The 6,000-nt window shown below is 44.8% G+C and overlaps 1 protein-coding gene across 1 annotated transcript in view; it reads right to left on the bottom strand.

The window, feature by feature from the left end:
- Jazf1 (JAZF zinc finger 1) overlaps positions 1 to 6,000 on the bottom strand; it is a 140,790-nt gene that overhangs the window by 13,068 nt on the left and 121,722 nt on the right. The gene's annotated exons all lie outside the window — the stretch shown is intronic.

Here is a 6,000-nt window from a genome sequence, read left to right as displayed (position 1 = left end):
AAATAAAGACCTAGCACTCTACTCCTTGAGCCATAGTCCCACTTCTGGCTTTTTTTGTGATTAATTGGAAATAAGAATCTCCTGGATTTTCCTGCCTGGGCTAGCTTCAAACCACAATCCTCAGGTTGCATAGCTAGGATTACAGGCACCAGCACCCCACTAAAGGAAAGGTTTTTGTTTGTTCTTAAATTTTTTTTATTTGAAAGTACTAAAAACAGAGGGTATAGTTATAGAAGTCAGGCAAAGAGAGCAAAGGTTTTAAGTCTATGGCAGGGAAGCCTATGGCTGCAAAGGTACTGGGTAGGCTGCAATGCCAAACACAAAAATCCAGTGAGTTCAGATCCCTCTCTCCATACGCACAGTGCACAGGCTAGCACATCGACTCTCCTCTCCCTTCTACAGTGTCCTGGCTCAGACATGCACAGAGCTCTGCGAGGGGCCATGTTTGTACTTTTTAGATATATACACTGAAGTGGGGGTAAATATTGGACACTTTGGAATTGAGAAGTGCTACCCCAAGAAACAGCGAGCAGAAACCCTTGGGGCTCCGAAGCCCAGCTCAGCGTGCGCATGCAGGGCTGGCTCGTGCACACACCTATGCATCATTTACACCCTAGCTTCTCACACTTCCTGGCAGGGCAGAGCCATGGCTGACAGCTCAGGCAGGAAGGGAGATTCCTTTCCACAAGTAAAAAATGAAGGGCTTGGCTCCACATTTCATTTCAAATCACTTTCCTGACTTCTGACCGGCAGACCGGTGATGGAGAGCCACTTCCACAAGCAGCCGCCTTTTTGCTCTTTTTAATGAGGCCTAAAGCCATTTATTCTGGGCATTTGCACAATGCAACCCTGAAGGACATAATTCTACAGATCATAAACAGTGTAAAATAATATGTTGACAAGTCCTAATGCATTTACAAGCCCCGTGGAATAAATAGGAATTATGGCACAACATTAATAAGAATTATATGGTAGCAATTACGGTTGTGAATTTCATCCCCCGGGTGGAAGGTTCAATTGCACCAGGGGCCTGCCTGGGTGCTTCATGGGCTCACTCTGCTACATCAATTATTTCAACACCAAATATTGGCACTTTTATTGGGTTTCATCTTAATAGGCATTAATAAGATTGTTTGGAGAGCATTTGGGCCTGGAACAGGACCCGGCCATGTGAGGCTAACACTGGAAGGATACAGGAAGGCAGGAAGGGCCTGTTACATTGCAGGCAGGCTGGATATATACATTGTCTCATTTAATCCCACAGTAGCCCTTGGAGTGGTAAGGATTTTTTTTTTTTTTTTTGATGCCAGTCCTACAGCTTGAACTCAGGACTTGGGTGTTGTCCCTGAACTTTTTTTTTTTTGCTAAAGCCACAGTTCCATTTCTGATTCTCTTTGGGTCGTTAATAGGAGATAAGAGTCTCATGGATTTTCCTGCGCAGGCTGGCTTCCAAACACAATCCTCAGACCTCAGCCTCCTGATCAACCGGGAATACAGGTGTGAGTCACCGGTGCCTAGCTACTATCACTTTTATTACACATAAGGGAATTGACTCCCAGTGAGGTGAGAACACTTACACATCTTCAGTTAGTTGCTGAGGGCTGTCACTCCTCACACCAAAAGCCCCCAGCCTTCTCTACCTCTGGGTCCTCTTTCTTCACTGCCTTCAAGCTGCTGGCTCCTCACCACTTACCACTCAATAGAATTCAGTCTGTTTTGAAACCTGTTAGAAATTCTTGGAGGCAAGAGTATTGGGTAGGTGCCAAAATAATTTGTCAAAATTGAGGCCTTAGAATAAAAAGTAGGTTTTAGTAGAGCACAAAGCTCCTGGAAAAGCTGGCATCCGGTGACCCAGGGCCTAACTCTGCTATAGCAATCGCGTTTGCTCGTGAGGAAATCTTGAGTCTGCTTCTATATAGAGCATTGAAGACATTTGGACTTTTATACCAGTGCCACATACTGGCAACCTTTAAGTGGCTAGCTAGAAAACCATCAATGCTGTTTTGCAAAACTCTTCCACTAGAATGTCCACTTGGGACTTGAGTAAGTTACAATGACTCATTTGCCTATCTAATTGGGCTGATTTGTTTATGTGAAATACCGGAGTGCAGCATTTACAAGCGGAGAGGAGGCAGGGAACTCTCCACCCAACGGAAGCTTAATGAAGCCCAGAAGAAGATAAAACTTCAAAACTTCACTGGATCAAAAGGCACCAGACCCTGAGGGCTGATGTGGAGCCCAGAGTTGCCTGGAAACACATGGCTTCATCTCGGCAGGCAGGAACCTCGTAACTCACTGTCCAAAGCAGGGAGTTTTTGTGCTCATAGCAGGCACAAATCGGCACTGTCCTAGGTGAACTGAGATGTCCCCCCTGTCCCCCCCCCGCCGCCCCAGCCCCAGTCACTGCACACCACAAAACCTTTCATGAAACTAATTGCCTCCCTTGAATGGAGCTCAAGACGGACCGGTTTCTACTTAATTCTGTCCTAGAACAAAGAAGACTAGCCACAGTCTGGGATTCATGTGCTGACATTCATAAGCTGAAGGGACAGGCTACTTGCTTTTTATTTCCTCTTCCAGGAAATGGGCGCAGAGATCTTACTTGCAGGTGGTTTAAGGATTAGAATTCATGTCTAGAGGGCATGTGGCATAGGAGGACTGGCACATCGTAAGTGCTCAGGAAACAGAGTGTAAGAGAATCATTCTTGTAATCGCGTTTGCTCGTGAGGAAATCTTGAGTCAGTTTCTATATAGAGCATTTAAGACATTTGGACTTTTATACCAGTGCCACATACTGGCAACCTTTAAGTGGCTAGCTAGAAAACCATCAATGCTGTTTTGCAAAACTCTTCTACTAGAATGTCCACTTGGGACTTGAGTAAGTGGTCCTGGGGTTTGAACTTGGGACCTTGTATTTGTCTCACAATGTGCTTGAGTCACAGTGCCCTGCCCCTCCAGTACTTTTCATTTTGATTTTGCAGATTTGATTTTTTATTTCATCCTCAGACAGCAGTCCTTCTGAGCTTTACCTCCTGATTATCTGAGATTATAGGAGTATGCCATTGTACCTGGCCTTAAAATAATATTTTTAGAAAAAACTGTTCTAAAATTTTAAAAAGAGGTCTGGGAAGTTGGCTCAGTGGTACAGTGCTTGCCTTGCATGCATGAAGCCCTGGGTTCGATTCCTCAGCACCACATAAGCAGAAGAAAGCCAGAAGTGGTGCTGTGGCTCAAGTGGCAGAGTGCTAGCCTTGAGCTGCAGAATTGAGGGACAGTGCCCAGGACCAGAGTTCAAGCCCCATGACTGACCAAAAAACAAAACAAAAACAAAAAACCCCAACAAACAATAAAACTTAAAAAAATAGTTGTAAAAAGGTTTGGAATCTTTATTACCAAAAAAATTATACAGGAGGGAGACTCCATGTGAAGAGGGGTCTCATCAGCTTTGATTCTACTCTGCAGGCAGAGCAACGCATCTCCCCTCCTCCATCTCCAGTGACCCTGCAGAGACCAAGCTAGGGACATGGGCTGGGGCCTGCGTGCCAGTGGGAGCCCTGGTAGTGAGGAGTTGTGTGAGCTAGGCAGTGACACCCCATCTCTGAGCTTCAGACTCCCCTGTGAAATGCAGCAATGAAGCCACCCCTTGATGGCATTGTGAGGAGTGAGCTCCTGTTTTTAGAAGTACTTAGAACAAAGCTGGACATAGGATGGGCATGTGAGAGTTTCCCTATCACTGTTCCTTGGCTTGCTAAAAGTAGCTCTTAAAAACAGCACCGTTTTTGTTTTTTTTTTTTTAAAAAAAACAAAGGAAACTGTGGACTATCTCCTCCTCTCTACCCAAACAGAACTGTCCATAGGCTGGAGTGGCTGGCCGTTTCTCCTTTGGGCAGCTAGAGGGCCTACTGCAGGCAGCAGATAGGCCGCCATGGCTCCCAAGTCCCACACAAGTCGGATGCTGTTGCCCCCTGCAGGTCCGCCTGGAATGCCTGCACCAGCATCCACCGTGGTCCTGCAGCAGACATGGGAACCAAAAACCCACCCCAGAGCTTAGACAGAGTCGAAATCTCATGTTTCTCCAAAAGAGAAAATAAACTCTCCCATCTGAGTCTGTGTGCATATTCATCATAAATGCCACATACGCATGTATTTGTGTAGTACCATATAATATACATATGCAATGTAAAAAGGAGAGGATAAATATAATACATGCATATTTTTTTCTCTGTTGGACATTGAGTGTCTTCAAGTACTTTCTACCACTGACACACATCCGCAGTGCTGGTTTCACACTGTCTCCCAGGCTGGCTAGACACACATGATCTGCCTATTTCAGCCTCCCAAACACCTTTAAAACTTTTTAATCTTTTCTTTTTAAAGCCATGTATTTGCTCCTTAAATTTTGGCACTTGTCTTTAGACTTATATGTAGCTGTAGCTAAGAGTAGGAAAACTTTGTGAAATACTTGACCATTCAGCTCTGGGTACCCTATGTGAACCTGGTTCTGGGAAGCCTTTGTTTGTCCCCATTTATCAGCAGAAAGCTGGGATGTGGGGGCTCCTCACTCAGGCCAAGTTCTTGGGTCTTTGGTTCCAAATTTGAGTTCTTTTGATTTATTTCCAAAGTGCATCTTCCTGGCGTGGTGGGACACAGATGTCATGACAGAGGAGAAGCAGCTAGCGCGTGGCATCGTGTGACAGTGGGACCCTCTACTCCGGGGGCTGCAGTCTGGTCTTCCAAAGAGGAACATGGGTGTTTTTCTTTCCTTTGTGTGTGTGTGGGGGGGGCGGTGTGAGTGGGTTGGTGTGTGTGTGTGTGTGCCAGTTCTGGGGCTTAAACAGTGCCTGGGCACTGTCCCTGAGCTTTTTTCCTCAAGGCTAGCTCTCTACCACTTGAGCCACAGCTCTACTTCAAGCTTTTTTGATGACTAATTAGAAATAAGAGTCTCATGGACTTTCCTGTCCTGCATTGGCTTTGAACCTTGATCCTCAGATCTCATTCTCTTGAGTATCTAGGGTAATAGGCATAAGCCACCAGCACCCAGCACAGGTGGTGTTTCTAAAAGGCTCACCTTTCTTTATAGACAATGAATCGATTTGAGAATGGCATTTACTAATCATACAGTTTTTACAAGAATAGCAGATTAATTTGGACACACACACACACACACACACACAAAACTAGCAGCCACTAATCTTTCTTGAGGTTGAGTTTTCTCCTGGAATGTCACTCTTCTTCCCCATCAAGCTCTCTATAATATTTTATACTTTCTAATAACTACTGAATCCTATGTTTTTAGTATTTGAAGACTTTTGGTGATTCTATTTGATTAGCTCTCAGTGCCGGGGCAGTGTGATTGTTGAATGAATGGAAGAGTTAGTATGTTTAGAAATGGAAAGGGGCCCAAGATTACTCTTGATCCCTCTATGATTATTTTCTTTTCCTTTGTGTGTGTGTGTGTGTGTGTGTGTGCAGTATTTGGGCTTGAACTTCGGGCTGCTTGGCTTTTGTATTCAGGCTGCTACTCTGCCACTTGCACTATGCCTCCTGTTCAGACTTCGTGCTAGCTAATTAGATACAAGTCTTGAGGCTTTGTCTGCCTCAAGACTGCCTGGGTTTAAATCTTGATCCTCACAACTCAGCCTTCTGAGAAGCCGGCATCTGCTTGCAATGTTTAAAACATGATATTCCTTGTCTGCCTATAACCTCTAGTGAGTTTCCGTAACAATCCAACACCTTGCCTTGAGCTTTAATATCTGAAGGATTACATGCCTGTAATCCTAGTTAGTCAGGAGGCTGAGATCTCCAGACAGGAGAGATCCTTATTTCCAATTAACCATCAAAAAAACAAAAGTGATGCGTGGTTCAAGTGGTAGAGTTCTAGCAAAAAAAGCTCAAGAATAGTGCTCAAGCCCCAGAACCTTCCTTCCTACCCCAGGCAAACCTTAAGAACTGTCTGTCCGTGGTTTATGTTGAATTTTTTACCTATGTAGTTATTTAACA

Source organism: Dipodomys ordii, unplaced genomic scaffold, assembly GCF_000151885.1.
Source record: "Dipodomys ordii isolate 6190 unplaced genomic scaffold, Dord_2.0 Scaffold76, whole genome shotgun sequence".
Taxonomy (NCBI): Eukaryota; Metazoa; Chordata; class Mammalia; order Rodentia; family Heteromyidae; genus Dipodomys; species Dipodomys ordii.
The sequence above is the reverse complement of the archived record's forward strand: the minus strand, read 5'-3'. Positions and strand labels throughout refer to the sequence as shown.